This window comes from Schistocerca gregaria, chromosome 1 (assembly GCF_023897955.1).
Source record: "Schistocerca gregaria isolate iqSchGreg1 chromosome 1, iqSchGreg1.2, whole genome shotgun sequence".
Lineage (NCBI taxonomy): Eukaryota > Metazoa > Arthropoda > Insecta > Orthoptera > Acrididae > Schistocerca > Schistocerca gregaria.
Genome location: NC_064920.1, coordinates 131,315,369 through 131,337,197, shown reverse-complemented (window position 1 = coordinate 131,337,197; position 21,829 = coordinate 131,315,369). Strand labels below are relative to the sequence as shown.

At 49.2% G+C, this 21,829-nt stretch overlaps 2 non-coding genes across 2 annotated transcripts; both read left to right on the top strand.

Annotated features, from left to right (window-relative positions):
- Positions 1-12,776: 12,776 nt before the first annotated feature.
- Trnar-ucu (transfer RNA arginine (anticodon UCU)) lies at positions 12,777-12,849 on the top strand. The gene has a single exon. It is a non-coding gene; the product is annotated as a tRNA-Arg (tRNA).
- Positions 12,850-18,519: 5,670 nt separating this feature from the next.
- On the top strand, positions 18,520-18,592 carry Trnar-ucu (transfer RNA arginine (anticodon UCU)). Its single transcript has one exon. It is a non-coding gene; the product is annotated as a tRNA-Arg (tRNA).
- Positions 18,593-21,829: the final 3,237 nt, after the last annotated feature.

The following is a 21,829-nucleotide window of genomic DNA, read 5'->3' as shown; positions in this document are numbered from 1 at the left end:
GACAAGGGCATCTACTCTGATAGCCAACGTGTGTGACTGATCGCACTGTATTTCCAGTGCAGAGTATTCCACTTGGTTGCTCGCTACTGTTCTGAAGACTGCAATTCACTTTCATCTGAAAGCAACACACGATAACGATGCCAGAGCACCGATGTGTTGCTACGATTGCGTCTAATATCTTTGTCGATACATGAAGTGTAAGAATAAGTATGTATACGACAAATAGAGCGATACAGCGCTGTTTCCCATCTGTTGCATGAATAGTGATTTTTTCATCCCAATTGCTTTAGAAAATAAGAATGTTGGCGTAACAAGTAGAATGCATATACAAGTGTTGTAAAAGAGGGCGAATGTGTGTGTGAACTGAACAGAGACTTGAAAGGCAGGTATCAATCGCCATTTCTTACAGATTTATTTAGACTACTGGAAAACACGAGCCCAGGGTCCATTTGGCGCTGAGGATGGCAGTCGGCCTTTGGCTGTGGAGCGGTGCGGTACGTCCCGGCCGCTCCGTGTCGCGTTTCCGTGTGTGTTGTTGTTTACCGCGCCGGCGCGCTAGTGTTACGTATTGCCGTCACGTTCCTGACACACGATGGCTCTTTCGTATCGGAAAGCCACGATCAAGCTGCAGTTCGACACTACGTACTCTAGACCCAAGGCCCACGAAGTAGAGCGTTTTTTACGCGATGTGGTACATGTTGATCCTAACGTGCTGATCGGTATCCACTTATCTATTGTCTCCAGCGTCGTATATCTTAAGTTCACTGACGACGAAGCATGTGACAAACTTCTCAGACGCTCGACGGCAGGTTATCGGTTCTGCCACTCAGACGGAAACGTGGGTCTGGTGACGCTTGAACGTGCTAGATTGGGAATCCAAAATGTGCGCGTGTTTGAGCTCCCTTTTGAAGTTCCAGCGGATTTGGTCACCCTTGCTCTTCGACCCTATGGAACAGTTCTCGGCCACACGGCCGAAAAATGGAAGACCTTCGACACCTACCCTGTCCTTAACCGGGTGCGACAAGTCCGTATTGACCTGCATCGCCATATTCCTTCGTATCTCACGATCGCTGGTTGCAGGGCAATAATTATTTACGACGGTCAGCCGAGAACCTGCTCCGGTTGTGGCCAAACGGGACACATGCGTACCGAATGCCTGCAACGCCGTCTCGCGCAGACACCCTCGACCGACCAGATTCGTCCGTCGACACCGACCTCTCTGCCGATTACGTATGTTGCGGCGGCGAGACGGGAGACGCCAACTGTATATGACGACCCCACTGTATTGGTGCGAGCTTTGGAGGACCCTGCAGTAGCTTCCACGGAGCCCCAAGCGTCTTTAAGTGCTGATGCTACTGATGTCCTTTCGTCGGACCCCGGCGCACCGTCACAACGGCTCGCCGACGGTGCGATGGAAGTTGAAGCACAGGATGCAGCGTCCTCCCCTTGCCCTACGTCGGAAACAGAGGTGCGGCAGCGTAAGCAGAAATCACCCAAGCGTCATAAGAAGCGGCGCAAGACAACCGACGACGTAGAACAGCCCGAGGCGACACCGCTGGATGAGGAGGTGCCTCAACCGCTCCACCGCGCCGACACAGGCGACCCTACCGTCTCACACGGTTCGACGTCTTCTCCCACTACCGCTGGGTCTGGACCACATGGGGATGCGGGAGATCACCGCAGCTCCGACACCGGGGATGCACCCTTGCCTCCGTCTGCCTCTCGAGATCCAGTGGTGTCAACGTCCCTGGGCGACTGGGCGCAGGAGATGGAGTTGCAGGATGCGTTTCAGGACCAAGACGATGCACCGATGCCGATGGCAGCGTCTACGCGGCCGGCGACAGACGCCTAGGGCGGCATGAGCACCTCTCGTCGCTGCCTAGCACTTCGCAAGACCGGCGCTCCACGTCACGACTACTGCCCTCATGTCATACCATGGTCACCTCCCGAGACTTGATGGACCAGGCATACCGCCTCGCCACGATCAACGTCAATGGCATTACATCTGATGTCAAGACCCGTATGCTGAAGGATACGTTACGCGCTGCGGATCTGGACGTTGTTTTCCTTCAAGAAGTCCGATCAGGACTCTGTCTCGATGCCTACGGATATGACGCCTACACTATGCCTGCAGATGTGGGCGGCGGAGGTACGGCGATTCTACTGCGGGAAGGGATAATGGCCACTGATGTCTCCTATTTACCGTCGGCCCGGGGGGTCGCACTCACGATTGGTACAGTACGTCTGGTGAACTTATATGCTCCTTCAGGCACCGGCAAAAGGAGAGAACGGCGCACCTTTTTTGCCGAAGATATAGCCCCGCTCTTCCAGGGCAATACCGACCACTTGGTAGTAGGCGGCGATTTTAATTGTGTGCTCCGCCCATCCGACCAGGAGCCACACTATACCACCTGCCCGGCACTCCAGGCACTTGTACAGGACTTGGCCTTGTTGGACACCTGGATCATCCAACAAGGCGACCGTCGAGCACACACCTACTTTACTAGTCACTCCGCGAGCCGTTTGGATCGAGTCTACGTCACCCGCGGCCTACGATCGGCCGTTGTCGACGCTGAGATGTGGCCGGCAGCGTTCACGGATCACCTCGCATATGTGTGTACTCTCACCCTTCCCCGCCAGCGCGTCTGCCGAAGTAGGGGTCCGTGGCGCCTCAATGTGGCCCTTCTTGATGAGATAAATTGCAGACGCGCAGTCGAGTCCACATGGAGCAACTGCCACCGGCGTTTACCCGCCTACCGTTCTGTACTTCAATGGTGGTTACGGTGTGCAAAACCCGCACTGTGCCGAACATTAGTCAGCTATGGACGCGACCGAGCGCGCTGGTATACTGCGACTACTGATTTTTACTATACTGCACTCCGCGGACTGGCTGTACAACCGCCGTCGCCAGAGCGACAATCAGCAATACAACGCGTCAAGGCACAATTGCTTCGTATCAACGCCGTACGTCTTGCGGGTGTGCGGGTGCGAGCGAGGACGACTGATGATGTTCGTGGTGAACGACCTTCCCTCCACCATATCATTCAAGAACGCCGAAGACGCAAGAGGCAGCTCATTACCGAGGTTGAGACGGAGGATGGGCGACGCGCTGACGCACAAATGGATATCGTCCGAGCGTTCACACAGTCATATAAACTTCTTTACGAGAGGGAGTCCCACATGAATGTAGGGGTCAGGGAAGTCCTATCTGACCTACCAGTCTCTCGGAACCTACAAGATGATGCTACGCTCTTGTCGGCGGTGACTTTGGAAGAACTGCGAGAGGCTCTGTTGCGTGGCTCTCCCAACAAAACGCCTGGCCCTGACGGACTCCCTCTTGAATTTTACAAGCGGTTCTTTGATCTCATGGGCCCAATGTGGGTCAGGATGTACAGTGAACTCCTGGACGCCGATTTTCAGGTACCATCTGACTTTACTGAGGGTCTCTTGATCCCTGTGCCCAAACCCGGCGGAGGCCGTCGCCCTCTTGATTTTCGCCCGTTGACAATGCTAAACAATGACTATAAGCTGTTGACACGCATGCTCCGTGAGAGGCTCAAACCTACGGTAATGGCGGCCATTCACACTGATCAAACCTGCCTCGGGGGCGACACTAATGTGTTTACGACTTTAAGCACCTATAGAGACGTGGTGGCGCTCATGCAAACTTGCCGCCTCCAAGGCGCTCTTGTTGCGCTGGACTTCGACCATGCTTTCGACCGCGTTAACCATGGTTTCCTGCGTGCTGTTATGGAACACATCGGTGTCCCGCGTCTGACGACGTCTGTTGTGCTTCGATTGATCCATGGGGCTGTCACGAGGATTATGATCAACGGCTGTCGGTCCGCCCCCGTCCGTGTCAACAGGTCCGTCCGGCAGGGTTGTCCTCTTTCTGCCATGCTCTTCGCCGTTGCCCTCGAACCAGCTCTTCACGGACTACGGCGACGCTTAGAAGGACTTACCCTCCGTTCCGTAACCTTTCGATGTGGTGCATACGCCGACGATGTGATGTTCTTAGCACGGTCTGGTGACGAAATACACACTGGCTCCACCAGTATGGGGCGGTGGCAGGCAGTGTGCTCAACCTTCGGAAATCACGCTACATGGAGGTAGGACGAGGAATGCCTGCAGGTCTGGCCGTACCTCTGACAAAGGTCCCGATGCTCAAGTGTTTAGGGATATCACTCCATCGACAAATACAACGCACGGCGGCCTTTACGTATCGTATGGTCTTACGACGACTCCGTTTAGAGGCTCGTCTCAATAAATTCAGATCATTGAACATTTTGCAACGCGCCCAATACGTCAATGTGTACATGGCTTCTCACCTTAACCATTACGCCCATGTACTGCCGATAACGGACACGATGGCTTCCAGGATACAGGCAGTGTTTGGACACGTGGTGAACGATGGTGCTGTTTTCAAGATCCGTTTTGTTACGCTTACTTTACCCTTCGACAAAGGCGGTGTTGGACTCACTCACGTCAAGCACAGAGCGCTGGCACTGTATCTCCGTTCCATGAGGCGACTCTGGCTTTCACCAACAGCCAGTCTCCCCGGCCTACTGATTGAAGAAGTGGCCCCACGTACGCTGTACCCACCGGTCCCAGTTGGACATTTATCGCCCTCGCTGTCACATATTATAACGTTTTTCGTAGAGGATAGCTATGTGTTGCGGGTTATATCGGAGACACGGAATCCGACAGCGAAGACTTATTATAGTGCTCTCCAGCACTGGACTCCGGATAACGACATTGTACGGCGCCACCCTACGGTCGACTGGCCACAGGTATGGCGAGCCATCCACGCGCCGTTCCTGTCTACTTTCGTGCGGTCGACGTGGTATGTGGTCGTTAACGAGAAACTTCCAACCCGACAACGGCTGCATGCCATTCACCTAATTGACGACCCTGTGTGCCCCCGTTGCACGACGTTAGACACGGACGAACATAGACTGAACTGTGGCCCCGCGCGTGAGTGCTGGAAACTGATCCGCGAGATCCTGGCTTTCCTGCTCCACCGCCCCTACGTTTCGATTTTACCCCAAGAACTCTTTCATCCCGACGCTGTCTATTTCCCTATGACCCGGATGAGTGCGGTTAATTGGGTACGAGGAATGGCGATACACTACATATACCGCGATGGAGACAAAGACGCCCTCGATTTATGGTACTATATGATCGACGAGTTTCTGGTCTTAACGAACAGACAGGATTACCGGAACCTTTTTGCGAACTATTTGGGTTCGTCATTCATGGACCCACCACCCAGCTGGGGTGTGCCGGGTGTGAGAAGACATTAACTTGTAGATGTGATCTTTCCACGATTCCCCTATGGTAACAGAAACAGTCTCTGACTGTGTGCAGCGGCCCCGGGCGCTCCAACGATTGGTGGCTGGTGATGTCCAATGTAATGACGACCGCCCGTTCCTGGCCGCCCGCCTAGCAATGTGACCGCGGCGAGCAAGATGGCCCTTTTAGTTCACTTTATTGGCAACTTTTTGCGCATGGCTGCCTTGGTCTTTTTTTTATGCATTCTCAACAAAAAAAAGTGGTTATCACGTCTGCTTTACACGCAGAAGGTCCCCGGTTCGATCCCGGGCAGAACCATAATATTTTTTTTTTCTTTCTTGCATACACTTAGAATTTAATATTAATGAAAACACACTACCTGAAAAAAAGGGATAGCGTAAAAAAAAAAGGATAGCGCGTTGGACTTCTAATCCAAAGCTCGTGGGTTCGATCCCCACAAGTGATGGGCAATTTTTAGAAATACGTGCTGAAGACGACATTGGTATTGGAACATGGGTGACCAGTAGCTTGTTCGAGAGACAGCAATCGTTGTGTACTCAGCAGTATGATACAGATTGTTAACGCTTCATACGCAAGTAAATTTCTCGAAATTCTGTTATCCTGCATGGTATATTATGTCAAAGGGCACATACCTTTTTCGAAACGTGCCTGTTAGCAGGTTTTTTTCTTGTGAGACCAGTTGTCTCACCTTCAAAGGCCTATGCATGACGATCAGAGAGTCATCACTCGGTACTGCAATGGCGGTAAAAGCACGCTGCCCCGAATTCTCCGTACAGGTAACTCTACATCCGTGACACGACGCCACTGAGGGCGTTTCATGAGAGATTAACTAGTGCAGCTACTCTGACAGCCAACGTGTGTGACTGATCGCACAGTATTTCCAGTGCAGCGTATTCCACTTGGTGGCTCGCTGCTGTTCTGAAGACTGCAATTCACTTTCATCTGAAAGCAACGCACGATAACGCTCACGGAGCACCGACATGTTGCTATGATTGCGTCTAATATCTTTGTCCATACATCAAGTGTAAGAATAAGTATGTATACGACAAATAGAGCGATACAGCGCTGTTTCCCATCTGTTGCATGAATAGTGATTTTTTTCAGCCCAATTGCTTCAGAAAATAAGAATGTTGGCGTAACAAGTAGAATGCATATACAAGTGTTTGTAAAAGGGTGCGAATGAGTGTGTGTGAACTGAACAGAGACTTGAAAGGTAGGTATCAATTGCCATTTCTTACAGATTTATTAGACTGCTGGGAAACACTATCCCAGCGTTTCCTTTGGCGCAGAGGATAGCGCGTTGGACTTCTAATCCAAAGGTCAGTCCGATGTTAGCAGCGGTGGGGCGAGGTCGTCGTGCCCGCGTCCCCCTGTTGGCGCACCGCGCGCGCCAGTGTTTACTGTTTACCTCCCGCTGCGGCGAGTGTCACGCGTCCGTGTCTCGGTAGTGCCATGGCGCACCCGTATCGCAAGTCCACAATTAAGATCACATTTCAAGCGGACTACGCAAGACCTCGAGCACTTGACGTTGGACGTTTCATCCGAGAAGAACTGCATATTGCACCTCAAGACATCATTGGGATCCACTTTTCTATAACACAAAGTGTCGTCTACATAAAAATGATCAATGAAAAGGCGTGCACTGATGTTGTGTGCCGACACGCTCATGGACTTAAATTTAAGCATTCTGATGGTCACATAGGAACTGTCACGATCGACCACGCTGGATTAGGCCTTCGCACTCTGAGGGTCTTCGAGCTGCCATTCGAAGTCCCGCCAGATGTTGTGATGACAGCTTTCAAACCGTACGGCAACGTGCTAAGCCACTTGGCTGAAAAATGGCAAACGTTTGAGACGTACCCCGTCTTAAATGGAGTGAGACAAATTAAGATTGAACTGACGAAGCATGTGCCATCCTATCTTGTAATTGGCGGCTGCAGAGCCATTGTCATGTACGACGGACAACCACGTACTTGCGCCGGCTGTGGCCAGGAAGGACATGTCCGATCGGCATGCATTCAACGCCGACTGACTCAGACACCGGTCGGTGAAGTTCCATCCCCGGCGACGCCTACTTCACTCCCCATCACGTATGCAGCGGCTGCAACCGCAAGAGCTGTTCCTGCCCAGGATCGTAGCACCATATTGCAGTCAGTGGTCGATGACCGTGTGGCGGACAGAATATCCCCCTCTACGACGCCTTCGGTAGACTTGCCTCAAGACGGTGATCAACTGTGCCACCAAGACGAGCCTAAAGAGAAGATGGAAGTAGAAACTAAAATTGTCCCGACCTCTGCCTTCCTACCAATGGAGACCGCATCAGATGATTGTCGCCCGCACTCTGACACAGAACAACATGTCCGGAAACAACGGTCCCCTCGAAAACGCAAGAAACGGCGCCATACGCCGTCCGATGATTGCCTGCTTCGGATGTGCGACCCAGACGAATATCCGGCGTCGGACGACGCTCAGGACTCTACCACCGCAACTCAACCTTCCCATCACGATGCTACGGCGGATACAATTTCTGAGCCTCGGTCTGACAACATCACTTCTGCTACTGAACATACGCGCAAGCGCTCTACTGACAGCACTAATCAACAGTTACCAATTGCTGCATCTGATTCTTGGGCGGATGATATCGAGGATGAGCCACAGCACCAGGAGGATGCCGAAGGCAGAGATGCTCCCTCGGCTGCACCCAGCACCAGCCAACAACAGTGACTACGGCTGTATCGTCAGCCTCTGTGGGACCGCCCCTGCCGCCCACACCTGGCCTCCTACACAACCCAGTTGCCGTCCTGGCTGACCAAACATACCGTCTAGCGACGATTAACATCAACAACATACGTGCCCGACATAAACTAGCGATGCTACAGGATCTACTCAACGCAGCAGACATCGACATTGCGCTCCTTCAAGAGGTGTATGTCGCCGACTTCAAGGGACCCTATGGCTACCAGACTTGGGTCTCACATGCGTCTGCCAATGGCAGTGGTGTGGCGATCCTCCTCCGCGACGGTATATCCGCAGAAGACGTCGAGTATCTCCCTGACGCCAGAGGCATGGCTCTTACTGTCCAAGGAGTCAAACTTATTAACATCTATGCACCGTCAGGATCTGGTCGGCGTCGCGAACGATCCACCTTTTTCGCTCATACAATCACGCCCCTCTTTCTGGGCCGTCAGGACGCCTTGATAATGGGAGGGGACTTCAACTGTAGCCAAGCACCTAAGGATCAGTTACCACATCATTCTCCATGCGCAGAACTTACGACAATTATAAATAATCTTCAATTGGTGGACTCGTGGGAACATGTTTGTGGCGATCGACCCGGATTTGCTCACTACACCAGCCATTCCTCCAGCCGCATCGACCGGATTTACATCTCGCGCTCCATAGCTGTGGGGACAAGAGCTGCCGAAGTTTGGCCCACAGCTTTTTCTGACCACGACGCCTACATCTGCGCTATTACCCTCGGCCGACAGAAGATATGGCACAGCCGTGGTCCTTGGAAGTTGAACGTCGCTCACCTAGCTTCTCAGGAATGCCGCCGCCTTATAGAGAACACGTGGGACTCTTGTAGCCGCCGGCGTGGCACCTACCGGTCTACACTGTCGTGGTGGTTACTCTGCGCCAAACCAGCCCTCCGGAAGACCTTGATAGGCTACGGCCGAGATGTTGCAGCATGGAAGAGACATACCATGGACTTTTACTACAGCATCTTAAGGGAATGTGCAACACTGCCGTACTCACCTGCACGGCAGGTGACGGTGAACCGTGCCAAGGCACAGATCATCAGATTAACACGTTGCCACCTTGAGGGTGCGATCGTCAGATCGCGCACTCAAGACAGAGTGGCACAGGAGGAACCGTCTATGTACCACGTCATTGCAGAACGACGGCGCCGACGCAGGACACTGATCCAAGCTATCACGACGGAAGACGGACGACGCCTTGATACCCAGCGCGACATAGGAAACGCCCTTCATGCTCACTACACTGTGCTGTACTCGGAACATCGACATCCCCCAGAGGTGATCGCCGAAGTCTCTCAACTCACTTATGGCTCGATCTCTCCGACAGCGGCGGCGGAATTGACTGCAGATGTAACGGAAGAGGAAATCATTGAAGCAATACAGGCTGGGGCTGCTCATAAGTCCCCAGGACCTGATGGCCTTCCTCTGGAATTTTACCGGACGTACTAACAACTGCTGGCGCCAGCGTGGACTGATATTTGCCGCGATCTTGTGTCTCCCACGACGCAGATACCTGGGGCTTTCCTCGAAGGACTGATAGTGCCCATACACAAACCACGAGGCGGATCCAGGATCAGTGACTATCGGTCCTTAACCTTACTCAACAGTGATTTGAAGATTTTCACCCGGCTTCTAGCGGCACGCCTAAAGCGATCAGTACGATGTGTTGTGTCGCAGGACCAGGCATCGTTAGGTGGTGACCATAATATTCTCACTACATTGTGCCGATATAGAGATATGATCGTGCTAGCCAAAGCTCGCCAACTGCCAGGAGTTTTGGCCTCACTCGACTTTAGCCAGGCCTTTGACAGAGTCGACCACACATTTTTGATGGAGGTACTGCGACACATGGGGTATCCGGACGTCATAGTTAATGTACTGATGCGTCTCCTACGCGGCGCGACGTCCAACGTGTTATATAATGACCGTCTTACGCCGCCGATACAGATCCAGCGATCGGTGCGACAAGGCTGCCCTCTTTCGGCGATATTGTACGCCCTCGTCTTGGAACCACTCCTCTGCGGCCTCCGACAACGCCTGACCGGGATGTCCCTTGGTGGACACACTTTCTGCTGCACTGCCTATGCAAGTGATCTGGTACTCCTACGCAATAATGACGATGTTCGTGCAGCAGTGGCGACCTACGGCGCGGCATCGGGGAGCCATCTCAATCTCCACAAATCACACGTTCTGTCTATAGGCAGAGGCCTACCCGGCGAGAACGTCGCACCGCTACGACTCAGTGACACAATCCGCTGTCTTGGCATTGATTTCACATCTGACATGAAATGTTCAACAGCCCTTAACTACAGGCGTTTATTGAATCAGATGAGAGCAGGAATAAGTGACCACCGTTTGAGACATATAGACCTCCTGCAACGGACGCGATATGCTAACGTCTATTTGGCGTCACGTATCCCCCATTTTGCACAGATACTCCCCATACCACCTACCCTGGCTCACCGCATGTTGGCGGTTTTGGGATCCTTTGTTAATACGGGCATGTTACTTAAGATTCGTTACGAGTCCCTAACACTCCCGAGGAGCAGAGGGGGTTTAGGTCTTTGTCATGTTCAGAACAGAGCAAAGGCCCTGTTCGTCAGCTGTCACCTGCAACTGTGGCGACGAAGTCCGACGTGCCTCACAAGTCTCTTACTGGAAGCCTTACGACCAATCTCACTCGCTCCCCCTGTGATGATATCGGACATCCCAGCACCTTTCTTCTACATTAGCCAATTCTTCCTTGAATTAAGCTACATCCGCACTGCACTACTACCCACACGCTTGATGATGACGAGGGCGATATATGCTGCTATGCAAATGAACATGACGCCGAATGTGATTGAAAGCAAACACCCCAATACAACGTGGCGCGCTGTGTGGCAGGCAGTGAATGCCACCACCCTTTATACTGAGGTGCAATCTGCATGGAACGTATCTGTTAATGGGAAACTGTTATGCCAGTCACGCCTACATCGCATCCACCTCGCTGTTTCCCCCTTGTGTGCCACATGCAAAATGATTGACACAGATGAACATCGTTTCGAATGCGGGTCGGCAAAGGACGTATGGTATTTGGTGCGTCAGATATTGGCTTTTCTCACACGCACGACTCCTGACAGGATAACTACCCGATCACTTCTTTTCCCCGATAAGATCTATTTCCCAAGAGCAAAAACGAACTCTGTGACGTGGATCAGCGGCCACGCTGTTCACTACCTCTTCGGTAATGGCGAAAAGACAGTACCCGATTTTTGGTATTACCTCAACGAACGACATTGTGCGATCGTCAAGAACCCTAAATATAGGCAATATTTTTCTAATTTCCTTTGGAGCGCATTCCATAATCCGCCTCGCAGCTGGATTATCGATGACATGAGATGATAACCATAGCACCTCTTCCCAGTTCCATTTTTTTTATGAGATTTGAACAAACAGCGGAAACAACACAGCAACGAGAAGACAGTCATCGAAAAATTCGCAGCGGGCTATAGTATGGAGCATCCTTTGTCGTAACGGGACGACTTCCTATTATTCTGTTTATGTAGCCGAAGAGGAACGGCCTTCCTTTTATACATTTGTATAAAAATAAAATGAAATAAAAATTTAAAAAAAGCAGAAAAACAAACCTTCCAAAATCCTTTTTTTCACATTTTTGTTTAAAAAGTAGCTAGGATAGCTGGCTATTAAAAAATGCCTATTTGTTTACGTACGCATTTTGTAATATATATATATATATATATATATATATATATATATATATATATATATATATATATATATATATATATATATAAAATAAAAAAAAGTAAAAAAAGTAAAAAAAAGAAAAAAAAACAAAAAAAAGGTCGTGGGTTCGATCCCCACAAGGGATGGGCAATTTTTAGAAATACGTGCTGAAGACGACATTAGTATTGGAACATGGGTGACCACTAGCGTGTTCGAGAGACAGCAATCGTTGTGTACTCAGCAGTATAATACAGATTGTTTACGTTTCATACGCAAGTAAATTTCTCGAATTTCTATTATCCTGCATGGTATATTATGTCAAAGGGCACATACCTTTTTCGAAACGTGCTTGTTAGCAGGTTTTTTTTCTTGTGAGACCAATTGTTTCACCTTCAAAGGCCTATGCATGACGATCAGAGAGTCATCACTCGGTACTGCAATGGCGGTAAAAGCACGCTGCCCCGAATTCTCCGTACAGGTAACTCTACATCCGTGACACGACGCCACTGAGGGCGGTTCATGAGAGATTAACAAGTGCAGCTACTCTGAGAGCCAACGTGTGTGACTGATCGCACAGTATTTCCAGTGCAGCGTATTCCACTTAGTGGCTCGCTGCTGTTCTGAATACTGCAGTTCACTTTCATCTGAAAGCAACGCACGATAACGATACCAGAGAACCGACGTGTTGCTATGATTGCATCTAATATCTTTGTCGATACATGAAGTGTAAGAATAAGTATGTATACGACAAATACAGCGATACAGCGCTGTTTCCCATCTGTTGCATAAATAGTGATTTTTTTCAGCCCAATAGCTTCAGAAAATAAGAATGTTGGCGTAAAAAGTAGAATGCATATACAAGTGTTGTAAAAGAGTGCGAATGAGTATGTGTGAACTGAACAGAGACTTGAAAGGCAGGTATCAATTTCCATTTCTTACAGATTTATTAAGACTGCTGGAAAACACTAGCCCAGTGTCCCTTTGGCGCAGAGGATAGCGCGTTGGATTTCTAATTCAAAGGTCGTGGGTTCGTTCCCCACAACGGATGGGCAATTTTTAGTAATATCAAGTAGAGAACGGTATCCGTAGTGTCAAAATGATTGTGAGGAAGCACGTTCCTTCGTTTTTGGTTATGTCCGGCCACTGGGCATTTATTTCGTATAGTGGTCAGCCGCAAGCCTGCTCGTATTGTAATGCCACAGACCATTTTAGCCAAAATTGTCCTCGGCGTAGGCGCCCTGTGCAGCTGCTGCCCTGTGGCCAAGATGACGACGCGTCATACGCGGCCGTGTTGTTAGGTGTTCCCCGTTTACCGGCACGTTCCGTGGAACCGGCAACGCCTATAATTGATGCGGTTGCGATGGATACTGATGCCATTGCTACAGGTCTTGACTCTGTTCAAAACGTGTCCGTCCCTTCTCAGTCAGTTCCCGTAGCTACTGCATTTCTTCCGCCTCCGGCTGTGGCTAAAGTTCCGGTGCGGACCGGATCAGAACCCGTTCAGGTGGTTACCCCCCTGTTGTTGTTGTGGATTCGTCACCATCAAATGCCGTAGTTCAAGGTGTTCCGGACGGGGCTACTGCCTCACAGGAACCAAAGCCACGGCGAGAAAGTGTGTCGGAGAGGCGTGGTAATACTGAACGCTTCCGCAGTGCCAGTAGATCACGGATATTGGAAAAGCAATCCCTTTCTCGCGGGGAACGCAGCCCGTCTCCGGAATGGAAGCAGGTTCCACGTCCAAAGTCAAAACAAAAGCAAAAGTCTGTGCAAAAGCCGGCGCACAAGCCCTTGCCCCGCCCCACAGTCGAATCTCGGCCTTCGGTTGCGACAGGACGTCGTCAGCAGCGTCCTGTGGAGAGCAGTCAGGCAGCGCCTACGACAAGTGTGTCGGAATACAGGCGGGAAGAGGTCGTCCGGCAGTTAAAAGAAATGTTGCAGCACTCTGATGTAAATTTAGCGATGGACACTACGACGTCTCAGGCAACGAACCCGGCCCAACTTTCGGTTAAGCGTAAGGCTGAAGCCACCCCCCAGCGGCGCACGCGCCCCCCTTCGCAGTATTCCGCGTCGGCAGCTCCCACACAAGAACCGCCTACTTCGGCTGCACCGTCTGCACGTTCTGACTGGGCAGACGATATGGAGGAGGAGGGTGGGTCCACTCCTGCTGTCTAATTTGTTTAAATTTTTGTTTTCTTTTTTTTTCCCCTGTAGTTTATGGTAGCACGCCCACCATCTGTCGTTGCTACTATAAATCTTAATAAATTGGAGTCACATGTGAAGTTTGCAAGCTTTGTGGGTTTTTTAAATAACATTGCTGCTGACGTAGTGTTTTTGCAGGAGGTTGTGACAGAACTAATTCACTCAATTCCGGGCTATCAAGTCCTCTTGAACTTTGATGTCGAGTGTAATTGTGGTACTGCCATTTTAATTCGGGTTGATCATGATTTTAGTAATGTTGCTACAATTCCGAATGGTCGTGGTATAGCTTGCACGATTAACAACGTACGATATATTAACGTGTACGCCCCTTCTGGAGCCGAGGGGCAGCCGCTTCGCCGTGTTTTTTATAGTAGTGACATTTGTCACCTTTTACGGGGCCCCAACCTGCCTGCAGTCATGGGCGGCGATTTTAATTGTGTGCTGGAAGATAGAGATCAGGAGCCGCGGCCGTATAAGTGCCTTGAATTGCAGACACTCGTTACAGAGATAAATTTAATTGCCTCGTGGTGTTATTTACATCCGCGGGACGTGGGATTTACTTTCTTTTACCCCACGGGTAGGAGTCGGCTTGACAGAATTTATGTATCTCGTGATAAACAGGAATATCTCACTGAGTCTTCTGTTCACCCCGTTATCTTTTCCGATCATTGTGCGTATGTCTGCCGCTTTCATTCTCTGTTGGCGAGTAAACCCCGCGCAAGTCGGTTATGGAAGTTTAATGTGCGACATCTTTCACACCCACATTTTGCGCCGGTTATCGTGCGTGTGTGGCAGAGGGTGCTGCAGTATCGCGGTCTATATGCCTCCACTTTGTCTTGGTGGGTAGAATCTGTTAAGCCGGCGTTACGGAAGACCATCCTGGAGTTCAGTCAGAATGTTGCTCACTGGTAGCGATCTACATTGCAGTTTTATGAGAGCTGTTTAAATGATGCCATCCACCTGCACACAGATAATCCCGCTCTTCGGATGGCGACAATTCGGCGAATAAAACACCGTATCCTGGACTTGAAAAGGGAATCTTTGCGCGGATCTGTCGTACGGAGTGGGGCCCCCGGGAAGCTTGTCGATGAAGCACCCTCCGTCTTTCACCAGCTGCGCGAACGCCGGCGCGCTACGCGACGTTACGTCACAGAGCTGGAATCAGCTGACGGTGTGCGTCTTTACAGCCAGGCGGCAATTCTTGCCAAGACCCGCCGTCACTTTGTCGAAATTTTCAGTGAGAAACGCACGAATGCTGCTGCCATTTCCGAACTTCTTCACGACGTTCCATACGTCTTATCCGTAACGGATCGCCGTCGCCTCACTGAACAATTTACCGCGGAGGAAGTGCGTGATGTTTTAAAACTATGTTCCACAAATAAATCACCGGGTGCTGATGGGTTACCACCGGAATTTTATCTACATTTTTGGCACTTGTTTGACTCGGCTCTGACTGATGTTTTTAATGAAATTTTAAATGGCGTGGACGTCCCTGCGTCCTTTCTAGAAGGTATCGTGGTATTGGCTCCAAAGGTTACAAACACCAGGAAACTGTGCAATTTTCGGCCAATCACCCTTCTTAATGGCGACTATAAACTCTTTACCAAATGTGTATCCTCCCGCTTGCAGGTGGTCATGAAAAAACTAATTAGTCCCTTTCAGTACTGTGCAGTGCCGAAACGCACTATCTATGGTGCTGTCTCGACGTACCGAGATGCCATTGCCTATGCTTCGACGAACAGGATTCCTTTTGGCATTTTATCCATCGATTTCGCAATGGCATTTGACAGAGTTAGCCACCTATATCTCCGGCGAGTGCTACAGAAATTCGGTTTCGGTGTAAAGTTTATAATTATGATTTCTAACCTTTTCCACAATTCCACCTCACGGATTAGCGTCAATGGTTTTTTTTGTCGGAACCTGTTCCACTACGCTGTTCTGTCAAACAAGGGTGCCCTCTGTCCATGGCACTTTACGCCATTTCCTTGGACCCTTTGTTGCGTAATTTGCACAGTGCTTGCAGAGGAATACGTATTGGGGATGAGAAGCACGTTTGTCGCGCTTATGCCGATGACATTGGCCTCTTGGTGTCCTCAGCCACAGACTTCGATCAGATCCGTACTGTTCTCACCCAGTATGAACGTTCATCCGGTGCGAGTATCAATACCCCTAAGACGGTTTTTCTGCCCATTTATGAGCCGATACGGGGCTTCAAACGCCCGTGGTTTACCGTGAAACTGGAACACAAAATTGTGGGTGTTCGTTTTCAAACCAATATGCTACAGACTGCGTCCTACAACTGGCGTATTGTCTTAAATGGCATACGAGCTATGGCCAGCCAGTCCGCGACTCGCACCCTCGCATTAACACAGCGAGTGCTTTTAATAAATGTTTTCCTGCTCAGCAAAGCCTGGTACCTCGACCAGTTATTTCAGTTACCCAAGAATCTTGGCAGAGCCATAACACAAGCAGTCTATTGGCTATTGTGGAGGGGACATGTTTTCAAGGTGGCTTACGACACATGTACTTTGCCGCGTGAACAGAGTGGACTCGGCCACATTAACTTTGCCAAGAAAGCCGCTGCGTTGCTTATTCATCGAACGAGCGTCACCGTTGAACAGGATCCGTCCAGCCCAACAGCTGTTCTGTTCGATGTTCATCGTCCTCAGTCTGAAGCGGCCCCTCTCGACCCGACTACAATCCCGTTTCAGCTGCGGTATGTTCGGAACTACTACATTCAGAAAAGATATCTCGCCGCCGACGTACTCGGCCATCGAACGCGGACTGTGAAAGGTGTCTACCAGGGACTAAGAGGACGGCCAATCGGCAATAAGATGGAGGGGCGCCACCCGCGGTCTGCGTGGAGGACGGCGTGGGCTCACGTTCACGCTCCTTTCCTGTCAGCTTAAGTCAGCAGCTTTTGGTACCAAGTGGTTAACAGAATTATCCCCACCAATGAAATGCTGCGCCGCATCCATTTATCTCCGTCGAGCTTGTGTGAAGACTGTCGACGAGACGACAGGTTAGACCATCGTTTCGTGTGCCTGAGGTCACAGTCGACTTGGAACATTGCCGTCAGGATGCTCGCACTTATTAACCGCACCAGTGCTGCCAGTTTTTCTGCGGACACGGCTTTGATTCAGGATTTTAATCCGTATCCGCCTACGAAGCGTGCCGCCACCGCATAGATCATGGCTCATACTGTGTTCGCCATCGTGCATTTAAGACTTACGGGTGACTATGCCTTTTTGGTTTATTTCTCTAAGCAACATGACCTTACAAAAACCAGGAAAGATTACCACAAACTCTTTGCCAATTTTCTGCAAATTGCACTCGCATTTGCCCACGATAAACTGTTATAATATGGACTTCACTGCTGTATACTTTATTTCCATCTGTGCTCTGAATTGTCTCCGAGTACGCACACATGGACACTGCAAATTGAATGCTACAGGAAGAGTGCATATTGTCCAAGGACTGTCAAATGGAAATTACGAAGAATGTTCACAAAGTTTTATCCTGTGTTAGTATGTGTTTTGTTTCGCTTTCATTTGTCATTTTCTTATGTTTTTATCCTTTTTCACCGTCTGGTTCCTACGTCATCGGCGTCCAATCGCTGATGCGTTGCGCATGACGCTGCCGCCGAGTTTGTTTGGATTAAAAGAAAGGAAAATTTTTACTTTGTTTTTAGCACGTCGGAGAGACTTGTGTTTTCCTTCTCCATATCCGACAGACAGTTCGCAAAGGTCGAGAGTATACTCATCCCTTTGACATGAGTGTCGATACTTCTATTTTTTGTGACTGTTTCCATTAAATCTTTTACTGGCCGCTTAGAAAAATTTTGAACATAAAATCATGGGACACGTGAAGGGTGTTCCTTTTCTATGACTGAGAGGAGTAACTCAGGCAGTATTAGATTTTATATTTTTTTTTCAACTTTTATTCTTTATTTTATTGAGTTAGGTGCAAAGCGCCAGATTCGCTGTCATTATTTTATTTTTGTTTTATGGAGTGTAGGCGCATAGCGACTGATTTGCTGTCATTATAGACATGCACATTCATTTCAAGAGGATTTTAGTTTGCCTTCAATGTTTCGTTAGCAGTGAACATCCACAAGACATTTTCCTCGCAGGAATTCAGTGTCTCCGATTGCATCATTCCTTCTTGCAGACCAACGTCTTCCACAGGACGTCGACGCTCAAGGATCCTGTCCCGCGAATTATGTGCTTTTCCGACTGTACGGACGGTCAATAAATTCGTCTCTTCTGTTTGCAAAATGGAACTTTTTCTTTTAAGCTAAAGAAGCTCGCCGAAGAAGGCGTAATTGGAATACGCAAGGACGGGCTACAAGAGGAGTTGGGAGACCCAATTAGAAAAAAAAAAAAAATTAAAAAAAACGAAAGAAAAAAAACAAAAAAACTAAAATGAGTATGGGTGAACAGAACAGAGACTTGAAAGGCAGGTATCGATTGCCATTTCTTACAGATTTATTTAGACTGCTGGAAAACACTAGCACAGCGTCCCTTTGGCGCAGAGGATAGCGCGTTGGACTTCTGATCCAAAGGTCGTGGGTTCGATCCCCACAAGGTATGGGCAATTTTTAGAAATACGTACTGAAGACGACTTTGGTATTGGAACATGGGTCACCACTAGTGTGTTCGAGAGACAGCAATCGTTGTGTACTCAGCAGTATGATACAGATAGTTTACGTTTCATACGCAAGTTAATTTCTCGAAATTCTGTTATCCTGCATGGTAATTATGTCAAAGGGCACATACCTTTTTCGAAACGTGCCTGTTTGCAGGTTTTTTTCTTGTGAGACCAGTTGTCTCACCTTCAAAGGCCTATGCATGACGATCAGAGAGTCATCACTCGGTACTGCAATGGCGGTAAAAGCACGCTGCCCCGAATTCTCCGTACAGGTAACTGTACATCCGTGACACGACGCCACTGAGGGCGGTTCATGAGAGATTAACAAGTGCAGCTACTCTGAGAGCCAACGTGTGTGACTGATCGCACAGTATTTCCAGTGCAGCGTATTCCACTTGGTGGCTCGCTGCTGTTCTGAAGACTGCAATTCACTTTCATCTGAAAGCAACGCACGATAACGATCCCAGAGCACCGACGTGTTGCTATGATTGCGTCTAATATATTTCTCGATACGTGAAGTGTAAGAATAAGTATGTATACGACAAATAGAGCGATACAGCGCTGTTTCCCATCTGTTGCATGAATAGTGATTTTTTTCAGCCCAATTCCTTCAGAAAATAAGAATGTTGGTGTAACAAGTGGAATGCGTATACAAGTGTTCTAAAAGAGTGCGAATGAGTATGTGAGAACTGAACAGAGACTTGAAAGGCAGGTATCATTTGCCATTTCTTACAGATTTATTTAGACTGCTGGAAAACACTAGCCCAGCTTCCATTTGGCGCAGAGGATAGCGCGTTGGACTTCTAATCCAAAGGTCGTGGATTCGATCCCCTCAAGGGATGGGCAATTTTTAGAAATACGTGCTGAAGACGGAATTGGTATTGGAACATGGGTGTTGGCGAGTCAGCACTATGATACAGATTGTTTACGTTTCATACGCAAGTAAATTTCTCGAAATTCTGTTATCCTGCATGGTATATTATGACAAAGAGCACATACCTTTTTCGATACGTGCCTGTTAGCAGGGTTTTTTCTTGTGAGACCAATTGTCTCACCTTCAAAGGGCTATGCATGGCGATCAGAGAGTCATCGCTGGGTACTGCAATGGCGGCAAAAGCACGCTGCCCCCAATTCTCCGTACAGGTAACTGTACATCCGTGACACGACGCCACTGAGGGCGTTTCATGAGAGATTAACAAGTGCAGCTACTCACAGGGCCAACGTGTGTGACTGATCGCACAGTATTTCCAGTGCAGCGTATTCCACTTGGTGGCTCGCTGCTGTTCTGAAGACTGCAATTCACTTTCATCTGGAAGCAACGCACGTGAACTATCTCTGAGCAGCGACGTGTTGCTATCATTGCGTCGAATATCTCTTTCGACACAGAAAGTGTACAGATAAGTAGGTATACGACAAATTTAGCGATACAGCGCTGTTTCCCATTTATTGCATGTATAGTGATTTTTTCAGCCCAATTGCTTCAGAAAATACGAAAGTTGGCGTAACAAGTAGAATGCATATAGAAGTATTGTAAAAAGTCCGAATGACTATGTTAGAAAAGAATAGAGACTTGGAAGACAGGTATCAATGTTGTTTCTAACGGGTTTATTTAGACTGCTGCATAACAGTAGCCCAGCTTCCCTTTGGCGCAGACGACGCAGTTGCGAGCAGCCGCAGAGCACGACGGACCTGTGGCGGAGCCGGATGTTCCTCCATTGTAAACAACGGCTGTGTCGCTGTTTTATAGGTTAGCTAGAGGTGCTTGCTGCCTTGTGCTTTTTGCTTTCCTTTCGGAATATGTAAAATTAGTTTATCGAATTATCAGAGAAAGTAAGTTTGCTTTTGGCCGTAATCATGTGAAGCCCAAAGCTATAGAGATCAAAATGTGGCTAAAAGAAAAAGTGGGAATTCATGGAAGTGATATTGAGGGTATTTTTTTGTCGTTTGTTTGGAATGGTGTTTTTATTAAGATGAAATCTACTGATTCATGCCGTGATATTGTGGAAAAATGTGGATATCTTGTTAAGTCCCACGATTCTGATGATACGATCAGTGATGTTATTGTGTCTCATCCTGGCTTTTGGATTTGGACGGTTAGAATATTTGAGTTGAAGAGATCAATTTTGTTCGTAAGGGGTATGGCAGAGTTATCTCAAATTTTGCTGAAAAGTGGTCTGAGCCGTTTATGCTCCCTGTTCTTAATGGTGTTCGACAGGTCAAGATAGAACTTGTAAAGCATATGCCGTCTTTCATAAATGTATGTGGCTATCGCGCACAAGTGATATACGATGGCCAATCTAGGACCTGTGCTTTGTGCAATTCACGTGATCATATTCGTGCTGAGTGTACTCGTAGGCGCGGGGCGCAAATTCCCGTGGGCGAGGCTTTAAGTTCGAGCCCTGCTACTAGTATGAGGCTGTAGTATGCAGACGCAGCGGTCTTCCACAATTTGCTCAGGCCTCGGTAGCACAGAAACCTGATTATGGGACGCAAGGCGACTTGTATCCAAATGTAGGCCAAAGCTCTAGTACAGTAGCTATCTCTGACAATACAGCTCCTTCTTTCGACGTCATGGAATGTACTGCATCGCCATCCACCGTACCTGAGGCCGAACAGCTGTTACTTGAACAGGGTTCTGCGACGAATAAATCTCATATGGGACCCTCAAGCGACAATACCGACAGATAGGTAACAGTGCCGTCTCCATCTCTAAGTTAAAAGGTGGTCGGAGCAGGATTACCTGATCAGGATCAGACGTCCGTAGCATCAGAGGAGAGGAACCACGGAAAGACAACAACTGGACGAGAACCGAACCAAAGCCAAGGACTACAGATACAGTATGTGCTAACTGCGACCCAACTAGGCCGGGTGAAATGATCCTTGCTGGTGACGGCTTAGCCGGGAACGATGCCACGGACACACCACCGACACCGTCTTTGAGGTCGCCGACGCAGTCACCTTCGCAGTTTCCGAAGAAATAAAAAAAAAGGCCAAGAAAAGACAGCTCGCACACCAAGTGGCAGAGAGTTTGGCTCCGGCAGTGAGGGACAGACAGCGAAAAATGGTGAGAAGTGACCGAGATAAGAGCGACATTGCGATGGAACACGACCAGGACACGGCGCCGTCGATAACACGCCTGGCAGACGAGGGCAGCGCACGAAGCGCAGCCAGCAACGTTC